The sequence below is a fragment of the Budorcas taxicolor genome, chromosome 16, assembly GCF_023091745.1.
Source record: "Budorcas taxicolor isolate Tak-1 chromosome 16, Takin1.1, whole genome shotgun sequence".
Classification (NCBI taxonomy): domain Eukaryota; kingdom Metazoa; phylum Chordata; class Mammalia; order Artiodactyla; family Bovidae; genus Budorcas; species Budorcas taxicolor.
The window spans coordinates 50,663,333-50,683,223 of NC_068925.1; the positions used below are offsets into that span (position 1 = coordinate 50,663,333).

At 53.3% G+C, this 19,891-nt stretch overlaps 1 protein-coding gene across 1 annotated transcript in view; it reads right to left on the reverse strand.

Moving 5' to 3' along the window:
• Positions 1–19,891, reverse strand: part of PRDM16 (PR/SET domain 16) — a 334,085-nt gene that overhangs the window by 154,217 nt on the left and 159,977 nt on the right. The gene's annotated exons all lie outside the window — the stretch shown is intronic.

The window sequence follows — 19,891 nt, forward strand, 5'->3', positions numbered from 1 at the left end:
TCATGGGAGCTTTGGGCAAAGTCCTCACCACTCCGTGCTTGGAACGTTGGTCTGCAGTGGGGACCTTCCACCCTGTGGGTGAAGCTGAGTGCAGGGATAACCCCAGGATGGAGCCGAGGCAGAGGAGACTCTGCCAGGTTGGTCCCTAGAGCCAGTGAATAAAGGAACGAATGTTGCTGTCCCACCAGCTTCCGCCACCTGACCAGCGATCAATCTTCCAGAGGGTGTTAAGGACTTCTCCGCATTTCTTATTTACACTATTTAAGGAGCTGTTTCCCTCAGTGTCAGTCTCACCCAGGCAGGCTCTCTGCAGAGTGGAGCATGAGGCTGGCCAGGAAAAGGCTGCTGTGCCTAGAGGGGCTGTGAACTGAGTCTTCAGGGAATCACAATGGGACACAGGGAGGGACCAACTGTGGGTGGTGCTTTGTCTGGGTTTTCTGGGGGCTTTGTTGGTAGAGGCCGGGCCCAGGGGACAGAGGCCCAGTGGCCAGCAGTGGCCTTGCTCTAAGCCTGCAGCCGGCAGGTGCCCAGGGTGGTGGGAGCAGCTTTCCCACCACCCGACAGGTGGTCCCGTCTGGCCTGGATGCCCCACAGGAGAGCAGCGTTCCCTACATATTTGGGATTGTCCCGGAATTCCGGGCTGCGCTTCACTTTCCCACACCTGGGGCAAGGCCACAACGGAGCCAGGGGAGAGGGGAGACTGGGCCTCAGGGCAATCGGATCCTCAGGCTGTCATGCTGGGCCCGGTCAGCCAACCATGTTCTCAGAATGGCCTTCAAAGCCCTGGGCCTTTGGTGCAAATAGAACCCAGGCAGATGCCGCTCCGGGGCCAGAGACATGTCCTGGGGGAGCATGAGGAGCATGTCCAGGGGAGCACGGGGGACACACTTGGAGGCAGAGGAGGGGCAGGCCCTGAGGGGATGCTCAGGTGTGTGCTGACTGCATTGGAGCAGAGGCCGCGCCCAGAAGAGCCACCGTCTGGGCAGGCCCTCGGCCAGGGAGCACTCCTGCCGCAGACGGATCTTCCTGTATGCGGGCAGGCGGGCCCCCGGGTACAGTGCAGAGGGTGCACAGCTTCCAGCCTGTTCCATGCCTGGCAGCACCTCGGAGGGTGTGGACCAACTCAGAGCTGCTGTGGATGGAGGACCCAGGCCAAAGGGCACTCCTGTCTGTTATTATTACTGGTGTCACCCTGTTCAGTTTAGGGCTTCCCTACACTACTTCCTCTGGAGAAGGCGATGGCACCCCACTCCAGTGGTCTTGCCTGGAAAATCCCATGGATGGAGGAGCCTGGTAGGCCGCAGTCCATGGGGTCACTAAGAGTCGGACATGACTGAGCGACTTCACTTTCACTCTTCACTTTCATGCATTGGAGAAGGAAATGGCAACCCACTCCAGTGTTCTTGACTGGAGAATCCCAGGGACGGGGGAGCCTGGTGGGCTGCCGTCTATGGGGTCGCGCAGAGTCAGACACGACTGAAGCGACTTAGCAGCACACTACTTCATTATTGCCAAATTCAGACTTAAATTGAATAAAGTAGGGAAAACCACTAGACCATTCAGGTATGACCTAAATCAAATCCCTTATGATTACACAGTGGAAGTGAGAAATAGATTTAAGGGACTAGATCTGATAGACAGAGTGCCTAATGAACTATGGACGGAGGTTCGTGACATTGTACAGGAGACAGGGATCAAGACCGTCCCCATGGAAAAGAATGCAAAAAAGCAAAATGGCTGTCTGAGGAGGCCTTACAAAGAGCTGTGAAAAGAAGAGAAGTGAAAAGCAAAGGAGAAAAGATACTCCCATTTGAATGCAGAGTTCCAAAGAATAGCAAGAAGAGATAAGAAAGCCTTCCTCAGCAATCAGTGCCAAGAAATAGAGGGAAACAACAGAATGGGAAAGACTAGAGATCTCTTCAAGAAAATTAGAGATACTAAGGAAACATTTCATGCAAAGGTAGGCTCGACAAAGGACAGAAATGGTAGGGACCTAACAGAAGCAGAAGATATTAAGAAGAGGCGGCAAGAATACACAGAAGAACTGTACAAAAAAGAGCTTCATGACCCAGATAATCACGATGGTGTGATCACTCACCTAGAGCCAGACATCCTGGAATGTGAAGTAAAGTGGGCCTTAGGAAGCATCACTACGAACAAAGCTAGTGGAGGTGATGGAATTCCAGTGAAGCTATTTCAAATCCTGAAAGATGATGCTGTGAAAGTGCTGCACTCAATATGTTAGCGAATTTGGACAACTTAGCAGTGGCTGCAGGACTGGAAAACGTCCGTTTTCATTCCAATCCCAAAGAAAGGCAATGCCAAAGAATGCTCAAACTACTACACAATTGCACTCATCTCACATGCTAGTAAAGTAATGCTCAAAATTCTCCAAGCCAGGCTTCAGCAATACATCAACCGTGAACTTCCAGATGTTCAAGCTGGGTTTAGAAAACGCAGAGGAACCAGAGATCAAATTGCCAATATCCACTGGATCATCAAAAAAGCAAGAGAGTCACAGAAAAACATCTATTTCTGCTTTATTGACTATGCCAAAGCCTTTGACTGTGTGGATCACAACAAACTGTGGAAAATTCTGAAAGAGATGGGAATACCAGACCACTTGACCTGCCTCTTGAGAAACCTATATGCAGGACAGGAAGCAACAGTTAGAACTGGACATGGAACAACAGACTGGTTCCAAATAGGAAAAGGAGTACGTCAAGGCTGTATATTGTCACCCTGCTTATTTAACTTATATGCAGAGTACATCATGAGAAACTCTGGGCTGGAAGAAGCACAAGCTGGAATCAAGATTGCTGGGAGAAATATCAATAACCTCAGATATGCAGATGATACCACCTTTATGGCAGAAAGTGAAAAGGAACTAAAAAGCCTCTTGATGAAAGTGAAAGAGCAGGGTGAAAAAGTTGGCTTAAAGCTCAACATTCAGAAAACTAAGATCATGGCATCTGGTCCCATCACTTCATGGGAAATAGATGGGGAAACAGTGGAAAGAGTGTCAGACTTTATTTTTGGGGGCTCCAAAATAACTGCAGATGGTGATTGCAGCCATGAAATTAAAAGATGCTTACTCCTTGGAAGGAAAGTTATGACCAACCTAGATAGCATATTGAAAAGCAGAGATATTACTTTGCAAAAAAATGTCCATCTAGTCAAGGCTATGGTTTTTCCAGTGGTCATGTATGCATGTGAGAGTTGGACTGTGAAGAAAGCTGAGCACTCAAGAACTGATGCTTTTGAACTGTGGTGTTGGAGAAGACTTTTGAGAGTCCCTTGGACTGCAAGGAGATCCAACCAGTCCATCCTAAAGGAGACCAGTCCTGGGTGTTCATTGGAAGGAATGATGCTGAAGCTGAAGCTCCAATACTTTGTGCACCTCATGCGAAGAGTTGACTCATTGGAAAAGATGCTGGGAGGAATTGGGGGCAGGAGGAGAAGGGGCCAACAGAGGATGAGATGGCTGGATGGCATCACTGACTCGATGGACATGAGTCTGAGTGAACTCTGGGAGTTGGTGATGGACAGGGAGGCCTGGTGTGCTGTGATTCATGGGGTCGCAAAGAGTCGGACACGACTGAGTGACCGAACTGAACTGAGCACTACTTCCTCTACAAAGGGCACTCCTGTGGGCTTGGGGCTTGTCTCTGGGTTTTTGCAAGCTCTGCTCTTCTCATGATCCCTCGGCACGGAGGCCAGTTTTGGGGAGGAGGTGGCTGGGAGCAGCCCTGAGGGAGTGCAGGCACCTGGAGGCGTCAGGGAGGCCTTGGCCCAGGTTTCTGGGTCTGCATCACCCCAGGCGCTCTGTAAGGGCCTGGCCAGACCGGCTCCTTCTGGCTCTGCTGGGAAGAGCCATCAGCTTATAAACGGGCACTGACTGCCCCTCCCCCCAGCCCTCTCTGTGCTCTGACAGAGGGAGTCCTGGGCCTTCAGGGTCCAGGCAGCCCCCCAAGTCAGCCACCACACCGACGGCACAAACAGACCCTTATTTGTCAAGGAGCGGCACGTTTTATTACTATAAGCCCAGAGCTAGACAACTGGGGCTCAGGCCCTGGCTCTAACCTCTCAGCTGTGTGACACTGTGCAGGTTACTGACCCTCTCTGTGCCTTGTTTACTCGCCTACAGAATGGGCTCTGGTTAATCACACATGTTGGCCCCACAGCCAGCCTTTTGTAGCAGGTATAAGCACCCAGGCTCCCTTAGTTCTGCCTTCCCCCAGAAAATCCCCTGCATGGGAGTCTTCAGTTTAGCTTCAGACAGCTTGGAGCAGAAAGGGGATGGAGAGGTGGACACTCTTGTCCTCCTGCCGCCTTGTGGCCCAGAACCACAGCCTGACAAGCTCCCTTTTAAAAATGTTTTCTTTGCGTTTTATTTATTTACTTATTTATTTCTTTTGGGCTTTCTTTGTGGCTTAGACAGTAAAGAATCTGCCTACAATGCAGGAGACCTGGATTCGATCCCTCGGTCAGGAGGATCCCCTGGAGAAAGGAATGGCAACCTACTCCAGTATTCTTGCCTGGAGAATTCCATGGACAGAGGAGCCTGGTGGGCTACAGTCCACAGGGTCGCAAAGAGTTGGACACAACGGAGCGACTACACTTTCTGAGTTGTGTGGTGTGCGGGATCTTAGTTTCCCAACCAGGGATCAAACCCACGCCCCCAGAACCGGAAACACAGTCTTAATCACTGGACTGCCTGGGAAGGCCCCTGACAAACTCCCTCTGACCAAGAAGCCAAGCAGCCATGGTCTATGCCTACTGTGAGCTGAACAAGCCTGCCCTGCGGGGACAGTTCTAAGCTGGGCACAGAGCAGCCGTGTAGGAAACACAGGTCCCCCAGACTCTGCCTCGTCCAACAGGGTGACCAGGATGTCACAGCCCCAGCCTCAGCATGTCACCTGCAGGGGCAGGCATGTCACCTGGGAGTCTGGCTCCAGGGGCGCCCGAGCAGGTCCCCACCCCCTGAAGGCCCGGCTGGGTGGGGAGTGTGGGTGGGCGGGCGCCGTCCTGCGTGCCGACCCCACCCGGCCGGCACTCAATACCCCGCGCTCCAGGCCCTGTTTACCAGAGAGGGTGAGGGGCCTCTCACTGCTGAGTAAACACACTTTCCAAAGGCCTCTGCTTTCTCACCCGTCCAGCTTTCCAAATGCACATTATGAATTGGCCGGCTTATCAGAAGGGCCGTCTGGCGGTTAAAAGATGTTTCCACGCATTGTGAGGCTGCATGGAAACCGAGTCATGTCAGCCTCAAGGACAAAGGAACTCAAGTGTTTGAGACGCAAAAATATTTTGACCTGACTACATCATTTTTCAAAGGAAAAAAGTAATTCGCGGCTCACAATTCACTTGCTATCTCGCAGGAAGTCCTGTATTTCTTATTAACTCCCCAAGGCCTGCTTCTCTGGGTGAGAGGTCACCGCGGAGGGGCAGCGTGTGAGGGACATTTACGAGTTTTCTTTCCGTCGCTTCCTGTTGTTTTTTTCTTTTTGGGCTGCCTCTTGTTTGCAAGGGATTCGAAACCACGCTGCCCTGAGCCTTATCTCCAGGGTCCTCCCAGACCAGGCCCTAGTGCAGGGCACAGGGTGTCTGCTCTGCATTGCCAGGTCGGAAACCAAGGCCCCGAGAGGTTAAGTGATTTGCCCCAGGTCACACCCAGAACGGCGGAGCCAGCGTGGGAGGTCCTGCGGTCCGGCTCCCTCTGTGGACGTCCTCTCCTGGTTCTTTGGTTCCCTCGTGGGATGATGGTGTCTGGTGGGACCTCAAGGGTTCATCACCATCTCTGTCATCACTATCAGCATCTCTATCACCACCCCCTTCGTCCTCTCGATCATTTCCATCACCGTGGTTACCATCACCATCATCCTCAGTATTCATCACCGTCATCATCACCATCACCTTCCCCATCCTCACCATCCTCAGCATCATGATCATCATCATCTCTATGGTCATGGTGACATCAGCACCATCCTCACCATTCCTCACCATCCTCGTCACTGACACAGTCCTCGCCATCCTCACAATCATCACCATCACCATCATCCTTATCATCGTCATCATCACCATGGTCACCATCACCACCATCCTCATCTCCATCATTTCCATCACCATGGTTACCATTTCCACCATTCTCATCACCAGCACTCTCATTATCATCACTGTCTCCTTGGTCTCCCTCTGGGCCCTCAGCATGTTCCGGGTACTATTTTAAGTGTGCTTTGCACAGAGTAACTCACTTTATCACTAACCACGATGCTGTGGCAGGAACTATTAGCATCTCTAGTTGTGAGGTGAGGAAACCGAGGTCCCAAGACTATAGTAAAGTCCTCTGACAGAGTCTTTTTCCTTCTGGGAACTTCTTTTCACCACCAAATCCCCCCAGCCCCCAGAAAGTGCTGTGGATGGCTCCTCGTGTGGGCTGAGGGGCAGCTCAGGGGAGGCTGAGTGGAGAAACAGCTATGGAGTCAGGCTGAGCAAAGCTCCCTCTGCCTCTGATGCTCTTTGTGGGTCCAGCCTAAAAAGCATAGGAATTGGGGCAGTCTAGCAAGCACTCTCGTGGGCAGGCGGGGTAATTGCTCCAGCTACCATGGCAAAGGCTGTACCCTAACTCCCAAGTGTGAGGGTGCAGGGGGCGGCCAGGAGACACAAAGCTCCCTTCCTCCCATGCCATGGCGTCTCCCAAGGAGGCAAATGATGTGTTGTGTTGGGAAACCAGGGAACTGGAGTGGGTTCAGGGCTTGAGGAGTACTGCAATGACACACTGGGGCCAAAAGGTGATTATGGAAGAAAAATCACAGGTGTTTAATAAGGAAGTGGGGGTGAGGGACGCACGAGTAGCATCTTCTGCACTAACAGGCAGGAAGATGGGACTCGGCGTGTGACAACCAGTGAAACCAGCCAGGGAGGTGGCGGGAGCCTGCCCGGCCGAGGGCCCACAGCTGGTGCCTGGTCCTGGGGACACACGCTTCCCATCAGACCCTGAGGACTGTGGACGCCCTGGAGTGGAAGGTGAGTGGTCCTGCACAGTGCCTTGCTGGTCCCCCTCCCGCTGGCTTTTAGTGGAGCGAGTGTGCTGTGTACTGTCTGCAAGGCCTTGTGGGGGTGAGCTTGCCTGTCTGAACCCCAGGAAGGGGAGAAGCTGTCTCACAGGGTGACCGTGGGGCCCCCACACTCACCAGACATGACCAAAGTTTGTCACCTCCACCAGACTCAGGGACACAGCCATGAGCAGCAAGATGTGGCCTCTGTCCCCCCAGGGCCTGGCCCCAGCGTGGCCTGACTTTGCTCACAAGAGACACAGCCACTGCCCGGCCTGTCCTCTTTGCTAGATGAGGACTTGGTATTAAGTTGCATCCTGGGACTTGCCAGTCAGTGCCCACCTGGACCTTCCTCCTGGGTGAACTTTTTGAGACACGAGCCTTCCCCAGGGCCCATCCTGCCTCTCAGAAACCGCACGTGGGCAGACACGGGACGAAGATGCCCATCAGCCCCCCATGTGCCCACTGGTCCAGACCTTTCCAAGGGCTAATTTGATGTTTTTCCCCACCTTGCCAGTTCCCTTTTATTGTGCCTCTGCATTTCTCGTCCAAAACAGGAATACAAAGGGAGGAAATCTATTCAAAATTCCTCCTCCTCGTTTTATTTTTGTAGCTCTCCAGGGTGCCCACGCTTCAGATTCCCTTCCGATAATTATCTGCCCTTTCGGGGCCTTGCTAACCCAGAGCCTGGTGTTCGAGCGGCAAGAAGCAAGCGCTGGCCTGGCCACGGCACATGGACATCCTCGGTGACTCTGAGACCCATGAGCTCGGCCGGTCCCCTTGACACCTGGTCCGAGTCTGGAGAGGTGGGCTTTCATTATTGCTTTTTGTCTTTGAATATCTCTCCTTACGCTCAGTTAATCCGTGATGAACAGCACGTCAGACTCTTTTATGCGATAATTTTCCATCCCTGCAACGCGCACATTTCTGTGGCTCATACTCTGAATCTTGGCCATTGCTCAGAGACAACAGAGGCAAGGTTCCAACACACAATAATAAGTCCTGCCTTTTATGACTTAATGTATCAACACTGTACTGGAGAAACATCTTGTTAACTGGGTGAGAAGAGACTGTTCGCCAGCACGGCCCTGGCTGATGGGAGTTGTGTCGGCTGGAATGATGGGTCCCATCAGCAGATGGAGAGCTGGTGCTGAAGGTGAGACTGTTCAAAGGAGATGTTATTAAGTGAGAAAATGATGCTCTCATGCCAAATCTGGTAGATTAAGATTCCCATTCCTTCTGGTGCAAATCAATTTGTTATCTTCATAATTTCTCCCCATCTATGCCAGGGGACGCTAAGGAGGAATGGCCCAGAATAACAACTCCTTAGCATCACCAAGGGCTTCCCAGGTGGCTCAGTGGTAAAGAATCTGCCTGACAATGCAGGAGACACCAGAGATGCGAGTTTGATCCCTGGGTTGGAAAGATCCCCTGTAGAAGGGAATGGCAACCTACTCTAGTATTCTTGCCTGGAAAATCCTATGGACAAAGGAGCCTTGTGGGCTATAGGCCATGGGGTCACAAAGAGTTGGACATAACTTAGCGGCTGAGCACACAGAAGCACCAACTTATGAGGATAAGGACAAGCTCATGACAAGATTGGGCATTTTTGCCAGAAATGCACAGCGCAAACAGCACAAGAGGCTTATGGAAGCTTGTCTGCCATAAGAGGAGTGTCTGACCTGGAGTATTGCAACAGGGCCTCCCCGGGGAACCAGGGACAAAGGACAAAAGCTGTGCAAGCCCCTCTGCATGGGTGACGGGTCTCAGAACCTGAGCCGTGGGGTGGAGGTCTGCTAGAACACAGTCTGCTGTCTCCAGCACCGGGGACAGCGTCCTGCTCACAGTAGGTGCTTGGGAACCATCTGTTGAACCGGTAGCTCCACGGTAAAGAATCAGCCTGCCAGTGCGGGAGACAAGGTTCAGTCCCTGGGTTGGGAAGATCCCCTGAAGAAGGAAATGGCAACCCACTCCGGTATTCTTGCCTGGGAAATCCCACAGAGAGAGGAGCCTGGAGGGCTATCGTCCACGGGGTTGCAAAGAGTTGGATACAATTTATTGACTAAAACACCACCGCCACAACAAGTTGTTGAAGGCATGAGTGAGTGAATGAATGAAGGGTGTTTTGAGATGATGCAGAAGTGGATAAAGCACCAGTGATTCCCTAAACGAATCAATCAGGGTAAGTGAGGTTATGCCCCCTAAACAAGCAGCCTCTGAGACGCAGAAGCCTGACCAAAGCTGCATTCCTGCTGCTCGCCTGGCATGACACACCGGGCAGCTCTGCTCAATCATCTAGAGTCATCCAGAACCTTCTGGGTGCAGTGTCTGAGGGCAGAGGCTGCTGCAGGGTACCATGCTGGCCACTGGTTGCTGCGCTAGAAGTTACCTGCATCTCTCATTGCCACTGGCCAGATGGCTCAGCCTACCGCAGGGCAGGCAGAAGGCCCACCCAACCTCGGTTCTGGAAGGCACAGTCACACACGTGGGTGAACAGCACTGACGGAGCCCACAGGAAGGCACGGGGAAACCCAGACCACAAGGAGGTAACAACCCAACTATCAGGAATGCTCCCTGTGAAATGACCACAGTCACCAAAGCATTAGGCCCTTTGCCACTTAGTGTTGTCACAGACCAGGAACCATGTAAGCACGTTACTCAACATATTTAATAACGAAAATATCCCATACAGATACTATTTTTAAAAAATCATCCATTATATCACCACAAAGAGTGATGTTACTATTTTTGTATATTTCCTTCCAGCCTTTCTGTATTATGTATGTCCTTATTTGTGAGTATATATTTTATATAAGATGTGTGTGTGTATAATACACCACTTTCTGAAAATCCTTTTTAAAAGAAGTAATAGCCTTCATTTTTCTTTTTTTTTTTTTAGAGTTTTGGGTTTATGGGAAAACGAGTGGAATGTGCAGAATTTCCATGCACCCCATCTCCTCCCTCCTCTCCTCCCATCACTCGCCACTCGCTTCTCCTATTTTTATCATCTTGCATTAGTGTGGCCACTTAGCCAATATCGATACATCATCTGTTCAAGTCCCTGACTGTCACCAGAGTTCACTCTTGCTGCTGAGCAGCTGCGGGTTTGGATAAATCCATGATAACATGGATCCACAAGTATGGTACCCTATAGCACCACTGCCCTGAAAACCCTCTGTGCTCCCATATTCACCCCACTCTCCCACTAACCCACCAATCTTTCACTGTTTCCATAGTTTTGCCTTTTCCAGAATTTCATGGAGCTGGAGTGGTACCACATGTAGCCTTTTCAGAGTGGCTTCTTTCACTTAATAATATGCATTTAGAGTTCCTCCATGTCCATCTGTGGCTTAAGAGCAAAGCTCTCTTGTTAAGGCTGGGATCCGAGTGCCTCTTTCAGGGGTGTGTTTATCCTGCCCACCTTCATCAGCCTCACGACCCATCAGTCAACGTCAACCAGAGGAAGCCTGGCTGGGTCCTCCGGAATTCCTGCCCACAAAGCGACCTTGGACATCTCCCACAGCCAGCGCAGCATCGCCTTCCCCTGGCAACTTGCACCGAGTCTCCTTCTGAGGACCAGAGAGTCATCCTCAAGGATTACGAGCCACCAAGGGATCCATGAAAAGTGCGGGGTGGGGGAGCTGCGCCGACAGGCTGCACAAGAGCAGTGGGCTGGGCTTTGCTTTTTCTTCTGAGCTTTGCCACAGGCTCCGTTCTGTTTCCACATGCCTCGAGTAATTCTCCCTGCTTCAGCCTGAGCCTGGGACCTGGCCCTGTGTCAGCCCCAGGGCCACCTCCTCCAGGAAGCCTGCTGCCATAAACACATTACTCTCCCACCCCTCTACTGTGACTATACCCCTCAAGTGGAAGGCAGAGAGTACGTTCCCATCCTGTGTGGTTGGCCTCCCGGTGTGAGCAGAAGCGGCCATGGGCTCTGTCTGAGCCCAGACATGATGTTTACACGTGTTGCCTCCTCCTTCTCTCCTGCCATTATCACCAGTACAATACTCCCCGTAGAGCCCACTGGACAAGGAGGAAACTGGACCCAGCCATCAGCTTGGAACCAAACCCAGCTGAGCTCCGCCTAGGTCAGCCAACTTGCACATGGGTGAGGGTCACCGAGTGTTGTGTTAAGGGTTTGGGGTGGTTTGTTACACAGTGCCATTGTGCAATAGCTGACTGATGAACCAACTTGAATTACTCCAGCCCAACCCACTCTCACCTTTCTCTGAGTTCATTCATATTTGGTGGTTTAGTCACTAAGTTGAGTCCAACTCTTGAGACCCCATGGACTGTAGCCTGCCAGGCTCCTCTATCCATGGGATTCTCCAGGCAAGAATACTGGAGTGGGTTGCCGTTGCCTTCTCCAGGGGATCTTCCCAAGCCAGGGATCAAACCTGGCTCTCCTGCAGGCAGATTCTTTACCAATGAGCTATGAGGGAAGCCTTTCACTTATATTTATCCAAATGAGGTTCCTGAAGGTGTGTCTAGATGAGCTGTGTCTTCATGTCTGGAGGGCAATACACAGTATAATACACAGAGACACAGTCTCTGCAATACACAGAGACTCGGGGATACCTGCTTTGGGGTCATGTGTCTGACCCTGGAAAATCCCTGGCTTCTCCGCTGAATCCTGTGGCCTTAGGCAACTGACAAACTGTCTGCAACTTAACCTTCTGTGCGGGGAAGTGGGAGTAATAGTACCTGGGGGAGACTGGGGTAAATGAGTGGATGTGTGTAAAGCGCCTGGCAGGCTGACAACAGGGACCATGACAGTGGTCAGAACAGCAGTAGTGCCCAGGTCCCAGGGCTTGTGGTGGGAGGGGCAGCCTTGCTGGGGGCAAGCGAGGCTCCAATTCCACTTTCCCTCTCACGTGTCTGCTGTCCTTCTTCCCCAACACCCATCCCAAACCTCCAACACATCAGCACAAGGCACCGTCAGCCCACAGCAAGGTGAGCCCAGAAGCTGCCGGGGGAGCAGGGCAGAGCCTGTGGGCTCAGGACTAGGTGCTGACCAGCCCCACAGGACCCTCCCCCTGGGCACCCACCTGTCCCTCAGCCACCTGTGCCTCACACACCTGTGCCTCTCACATACCTGTGCCACACCTGCCTGTGCCTCTCACATCTGAACCCACGCACCTATGCTACACACACCTGTGCCTCACACACACCTGTGCCCCACACACACACCTGTGTCACCCATACACAGGGAGCCAGCATCGCATCTCACAGACGTCATGAGCGGTAGTGAAATGAGAGGTAGGTGGACCTGCCACATCCCCAGGCCTGCGGCAGCAGGCGGCTTCTCAGGGCAGGGGGGTGGGTAGAACACAGCCTTCCCCGGAGCTACCACCTGCCAAGTGAGCCTCAGAGACCCCCACACGCCACCCCCGTGGGAGGACGAGGCCCATCTTGCTTGGCCAAGTCCTGGGCCAAGAGAAGAAAGGGAAGCCTCTTCGGCCCGGGGGCCGCCGAGGGCCCTGCCTGGAACACGTGCCCACAGGCCCCGAGACCTTCACAGCGACACCATCAGAGGCACAAGGGGACCTCAAGAAACTGGCCCTCCCTGGAGGCCCAGGTGCTCTGCTCACACCCCAGGGAGAAGTGACACACAGCTCAAGGCAACCAGCCATGGGCGGGTCCCTAGGGTTCACAGCACCCGCCCCGCCACCCTTTACCCTGGAGAGGAACAGGCCATCTTGACAGTCAGTGTGTGTAAAACCAGAAGTCAGCCTTAGACTCAGACCGATAACAAGGGCATGGATGAGCTGCCGGCAGGTCTGTGGAGCAAAGGTGAGGCTGGAGGCTTCCCGGTGCCGCAGGCAGAGGACACGCCCTGGAGCCAGCAACGGCCATGGGCACACATGTGTCTGCCTTCAAAGCAGAAGACGCTGAGCAGGCCTTGAGCTGATATCTTTTTCTTTCCTAATAGCATGGCACGATTTAATTAACTCGCCATTGCACCCACATGAACATGATGGAGTTATCGACACCACCATCTGGCTCGTATAAAGCCGGTAATGTGGACAGTAAATCCTCTTCATCGCCTGCTACCAGCAGAGCCCACCCCTCCCAGCCACCTTCCCCCGGACTGTCCGGCACGGGCTTCCAGGACACCCCAAGATGCCAGTGTGGTTTCCAGGAGAGCAAAGAGACCTCTGACCTGCTGCAGGTGGTGTTGTCACCATCTCAGAGTCAGGTGTCTGCTGTGGGGCCCAGCCCCCTGGTGCCCCAGCCGGGGCCATCCAGAGCCGAATGGTCCCCTTGTCCCATACCAGCCACAATGGCCACAGGCCCCACTGTCCGTTCAGCAGGCCTGGCTCTGCCCAGAGCTCTGCCCATTCACTATCTTCTCAACACCCAGGCCACGCAGGGCGCTAGAGACTGTGACTGTCATCTCCCCTTTTACAGAGGAGGAAACAGAAACACAGAAGTTCAAGGCCTAGGGTCACAGCATCCGGGGCAGAGCCAGGTTCAGGTGTGACGGATCCAGCCCAGCCTTCCCAGGTCTCCAGTGAGAAGCAGAGGGGCCTTTGTCTACTGGGCGGGTAAAGCCGATTTTCAAGTTCTGAATTTGTCCTTTGAAATCAGTGACACTTTTCTGTCTTGCTTTGAGGTTTGAGCAGAGTGTCAGCAGGGTGAGGGAAGGGCCTGACCACAGAGAAGAGTCCTCATGTCACCAGCTCCCAAGGAGGGGCTTCTGCCTGCTGGGCTCTGGGCCACTCAGGCCCACCTCCCTCCTCCAGGACCTCCATCCCAAGCTACAGGCCTTTCAGCAGGTTTCACAAGGGCTACTTCAGTAGGAGAAAGAAAATTGGGTTCCATGCTTTCTCCGCAGCAAAAGAGAAGAAACACGCACCTCTCATTCCTCCCCTGACCCCCAGCAAGGTCCTCAGGGTAGAGTGGGTCTGTCTGAACAACTTCCCCTCTCTCCGCCTGAGACCCTGCCCCCCAAGGCAAGGGCCAGTCCAGCTAAGATGAAACATTCCTCAGACAGGCAGGTCTGCAGCAGGTAATAAACTACTGTTGAAGAAAATATAATACCTGCATCTCTTCCCAGTTTGATCAGATGGTTTAAGCTGCTTTCAGGTACCCCTTGGGGTGAAGGGTAAGTAAAACCAGCCCAACTGTTGGGGGGACAGAATACAAAAACTCACGTTTATAACATCGGCACCCAGCCTAGACCTGCCTGTAACTCAGCCTCCACCTCCGTACTGCTGTTGGCCCATTAATCACCCTTATCTGCTTGGGGTGGGAAGGGGCCACAGCACCACTGCCATTCCCGCCCCCACCCCCCTCCCCACCCCCAGCCAGAGGCCAAGTTCAGGTGCTGTGAGGTGGCCAGAGAGCAGAGTCCATCCGGGCCACTGAGGTGGAGGCTTCCAGGCTGTGGCCCCTCCCTCAGGCTAGATTTTCTGCCCTGCCCTGGGCACCAGAGTCATGCCTAAGGGCCTCTTCAGATAAGCCTCTACAGTCGTGAAAAAAAGAGGCCTCCAGGAGGGGCAGGGGGAGGGGCAAGAGCCAGACCTGGGGCTGGTCCCCAGCGGTTGAGGGTCCCCAAGGCCACCAGCCCGGAGCCGCCTTCTCGGGAAGGGGACCAGTGGGGGCGGGGCTTTCCGACTTTCTGCGTCTTGGCCCCATTGCACCTCTCCACTCTGCAGCCTTTGATTCAGCAAAATCAAGGATGCAAACTTCTTAGGAGTACTTAGTTTCCATGGCAACCGAAGCTGACCTCAACATTATTGTTCTCAAGAGGGGACTGACTTTACTATATGTTCATTCAGTGAATTAATGGACTCCCAGCCCTTTTATCAGCAGCCCCCCCGACAAAGGAAAAGGAGGCCTGTCTCCGAAGGGCTTTCAGCCACTGTCCGGCCTTTGTCCGGGGCTTTGCTGGAACGAAGTGAGTCTATTCAGCCCGAGATTATCAAAATCAACTCGGAGCTGTCTCCGTGGCAGCTAAACACACTTTGATTTCATAAAGACATAACTGATCCCACATGCAAATTATTAATTGTGAGCCCAGGCCGCTTAGGGCTTGGGACTTTGCTGGAATGTTTTTCAGGAAGAACTTGCATAGTAGATAAACAGCGATTGAATACTAGCACCCGGGTGGCTCCTAGGTGTTGCGGCCTGGGGTTGGGGGGTGGGGGGTGAGGGTTGTGGGGTGGGGGGTGAGGGTGCGGCGATGGGGGGTGGTGGTAAAGAGGAAAAGAAAGGATTTCTAAAAGTAACCTCGCTGGCACAGGCAAAGCCTAACAGGGACAGTCTAGCTTGCTCTGGTCCCAGTAAGACTGGCTGACCGGGACACATGCTCCCCAACCCCTTGTCCTGGAGCCTCGGGGCTGACTGGTCTCCCCATCTCTTGTTCCAGTCACGATCCTTCCCTCCCTGCTTGCCTTCCTCGCCCTCCAGCCACCTGGAAAATACCTCAGTTTCCTCCAGGGGAAAAACAACGCAAAGGGAATAAACCACATAGAGGGTCACAGACCACAAACACCTGGATAGTTTGTGTGCTGGACTCAAACCCCCAAGGCACAGCCTGGGGGCAGGCTGGTGGAGACCTGGGGTGTGCCGACTTCTCAACTAATTGCTGCACAAGACACTTGGCAGCTGCCTGTCCATCTCCACTCCCACCTGCCTGGTCTTCCTGGCTCCTGGTCATCTTCAGTTCAGTTCAGTTCAGTCGCTCAGTCGTGTCCGACTCTTTGCGACCCCATGAATCGCAGCACGCCAGGCCTCCCTGTCCATCACCAACTCCCAGAGTTGACCCAGACTCACGTCCATTGAGTCCGTGATGCCATCCAGCCATCTCATCCTCGGTCATCCCCTTCTCCTTCTGCCTCCAATCCCTCCCAGCATCAGAGTCTTTTCCAATGAGTCAACTCTTTGCATGAGGTGGCCAAAATACTGGAGCTTCAGCTTTAGCATCATTCCTTCCAAAGAAATCCCAGGGTTGTTCTCCTTCAGAATGGCCTGGTCTTCCTGGCTCCTGGTCATCTTTAGTAGTCCCCAGGTTCCCCGGGGAGGGACCCAGGAGACTTTAGGATGCGCATTACCAGAGGCTTTTCACCTGGGCCAGGTTGTAGAAAACACACATGTACAACAGCCCAGTGGGACAGGCCAAGGTCCTCACATCCAAACAGTCATTTTGGGAATTATCGTAATTATCAATCAGTCACCCTACTGGAGAGTGCCAGGCTGGGCTATCGGATGACTTTTATGACCTGTAGCATTTTGTGCGGAATAACAGGGAGAGATTTATGGACTCATCATGGTCCCACTCCAACAGCAGGCTTTATTAGCTCCATTTATTTTTGACTTTCCCTCCAAGCCTCGAGCTCCCTACCCCTGGCCCAGCTCTCTGGCTGAGGTGACTCCAAACTGCAGGGCCTCTGGAGGTGCACCTGTCCCAGTTCAGACCTCAGCCCCATGGATGCAAATTCCTGATTCATTCATTTATTTTGGAGAGGCAGGGGGCAGTGTGGGTAGAGAAGCAGGGGAGAAGAAAACACAAAAATGAAAAAAGAAAAAGGTCATTTCCCTCTGCATTTTCTGCTTGTTGTACTGTATTAACATGTCCTCCCTTTTCAAGACGGTCAAAGAAAACAAGATAAAGCGAGACAATGGGGCAGCCATTGGGGGCCTGGTGTTTCCCCTTTTCATATCACCAAAGAGATTGAATCAAAATTCTTTCAGCTGATACCATCTCCCCTGGTGGACTACACTCTTGTTAACGGATAAATTCAAGCCCTCCAGAAAGTCAAAGAATAAATTTAAGCCTTTTGCCAAATGTCTATCCTATTGGATTTTGATAAGACGGCCATTGAGTCTTAATAATGTCTTCCATCCATTTTCAGCGGGCCCTTAACACAGCTCTTTATTTGTCCCCAAAGCCTCTTCGCCCGGCCTTTTTATTCCAGGCTCTGGCAGGCTCTCCAGGGAGCCAGGCGCCCCCAGTGATGGATGGACAGCTCCTAGATTATCTCCCGCAGATGTTTGCTCTCCAGGAGCCCCGGGCTTTCCCTCTAAGTAAACAGAGACTAAATAGAGTCGGCTGCAGCCAGCAGTCCCAGAGGTCCCGGCCTGAGGCTAGAAAAGGCGATGCTGCTGGACCTGCAGCCAAAGTGACTTTTGCAGGGAAGTGTGTGAGCATCCGGAATGCACACCTGGGATGAGTGTGGGGCAGCTAGGCACTCGATGGAGCAGGAACACTTGGGCGTGCTGTGCACAGGAGGGGATGCAGGGAACCAGTGGGCGGTGGAGGAGGATGCAAGAATGTGAAGATAGGGGGCAGGGTGGAGGAGGGGAGGAATGGAGAGCGACTGGTGGCACCGCAGGGGGCCGCAGGAGGGACTGGGGGACAGAGGGACACAAGAGACCAAGACAGGTTGGGGATGGAGGCGACCTGAGGGAGGGGCGCAGGAGTGTTCTCAGGGCGGGGCCAAGCCTGGTGCCAGCTCCCAGGTTGTAGCTGCTATCTCTCCAATGTGAGCCCAGCTCTGCACCAGAGATCCTGGGTTCAAATCCCGCCTCCCCTGAGGATATGGGCACCACCAGCCTCCTTGGGCCTGGATTTTGTCCTCTGTAAACTCTGACAGGTGGAGTCCCTAGCCTCTTCAGCATCCTGGTTCTTTAATACCAAGAATTTATAACCACCGCTTCCTACAAAACATCACCCTTTCTGCATCTCTTGTGTCAAGCCACTGATTGAATTAATTAGTCTTAGTTACATTTCACTGAGGGTTTCCCTGATGGCTCAGACAGTAAAGAATCTGCCTGCAACGCGGAAAACCTGGGTTTGATCCCTGAGTCAGGAAGATCCCCTGGTGAAGGGAATGGCTACCCATTCCAGTGTTCTTGCCTGGAGAATCCCACGGACAGAGAAGCCTGGCAGGCTGACAGAGAAGTCCATGGGGTTCCATGATGCCGATAAAGAGCAGAAAGTGTGATTCAGTGAATCCTGAAGTTGAAATAAGTGATGCTCAGAGGTGTCATCTGACCAACCCCAGGCTGCATAACCTCGGCGCTTCCCTGGAGGACCTTAACGTCCCCAGATATGTGTGTCTTTGGAGGAGGAGAGGGCCTGTTCAGCCAGACACCAAAATCCTAAACTATAAGACTGATAAATGGGGTCTATCTCCTATTACCAAGGAATACCTAAATCAATCCTTAGCACACTGAGGCGTGTACGGTCCTCTCATGTAACAAGCACGTGTGTGTCTCCAAAGCTGTAAGGGACACAGCTGTGAACTTCCATTTGGGAAGAAGGTCAAGAGAAGGCCGCACTGACTGTCCTCCGTCCCCCGCTGCGGCACCCCAGCTGCCTTTGCACCTGGGTCTCTCTCAGCACCTCTTTTCCTCTCTCCCTCTCTGGGAAGTAACCAAATGGCTCCAGACACCAAGTTAAGGTTTCAATCATCGACCAATGTGACCCAGGGTGCCCACCCCATCACACTTGATGCCCCAAATGCCTTGCACTAAGTTTAGTGTGAGGATGGGAGAGTCCGGGGATTCAGAGGAGCACTTCTCCCTGAGGGCAGGGGTATCCGGGGAGGTGGACAAAGCCTTAGTGCGGAGTCTCAGGGGCTGGGGATGGGAGAGTGGCTCTCAGAGCAACAATGACCCCAGCCCCTTAGGCTCTGCTGCCCGGCACTGGCCTCTCTCAGCTGCTATAGCTGCCATGGGCATCTGGTCTGGTTCCGTGGGCACCCTTCCGACGGGCCTTACAAAGGTCTGCATCTGAAGGGAGACTGTGCCAAGCTGGGCAGTTGTGAGTGGGTCCCTGGCTGGAGGATGCTTGTGCCCACTCCGTGTGGAGCTCTCAGAGGGACATCTGGGCCACAGTATCCAAGGCCTGCCCTCCACAGTTTGTAAAAAGGAGAGGCCACGTTGGAGACAGCACCACCTCAGGGGATAGAGGATGCATCCCTTCCTCCTCACGACCTTAACCTTAGACCCCACCTTTTGACCTTCTGCCTTGAAGCTTGCCCCCAGGCCGGACAACCACAATCGACTGCCTGACCCACCTCTCACCTCGCGCCCTGTGTGAGCTCCTTCTTAGAGGAAAGATGAAGGTTCCATGTTCCTTTTAGTAGTTGAGAGAGGAGCTGACTATGGTTCCTCCGCATGGTGGGTGGAAGCACCTCAGTTCTCTGAAACGCTGTGAAAGGCGCAAGGAAGCTGCTCAAGTTGTTCTGGCCACCTCCTCCTTTAAGAAAATAGAGTTCACTCCCAGAGTCGGGGAGCGGGGTCAGGGAGGGAGAGGGACACGGCCGGGATTCACTTTGGGGCCTGTGGATGCATTTCTAGGAAGAGAGGCCTCAGGCCCCTGGGAAGTGGACAGGGAGAGGACACTCTGTCCCAGCTCTGCTCAGACACAATTGCCCCCCGGGCCAGACACAGACGCACTTATGGAGACAAATGAGGCCGAAGGTCACCCCTGCCAGAGGTCACCCCTGCCAGAGGTCACCGTAGGGTCAGACCACATCCCCCATCACATGGATTTTCTCTGAAGTCAATGTCTCTGGGGTTGACCCTGGTGAAAAGGGAAGGCCTCGGCTCTTAGGGCTCAGACCCCTGGGATGGCGGGTCCGCCAGTTGCCCCGACACTAACCAGCCAGCCAGACACAGGAAGAAAGTCACAGAGATCGGCGGAACCAGCAAATTGCTTTCTTGTCACTTCCAGACCAAAAGAGGACTTTTCATGATGACAGGAATGTATGCTCAGGCAGTGTTTTTGGATGCTCCTGGGAGAGGAGACAGCACCTCACAAGCATAGCTCGGCGATTCTGACACTAAGAAAACAGCCCCCAACAGCGGCTGCGTAGCCTTGT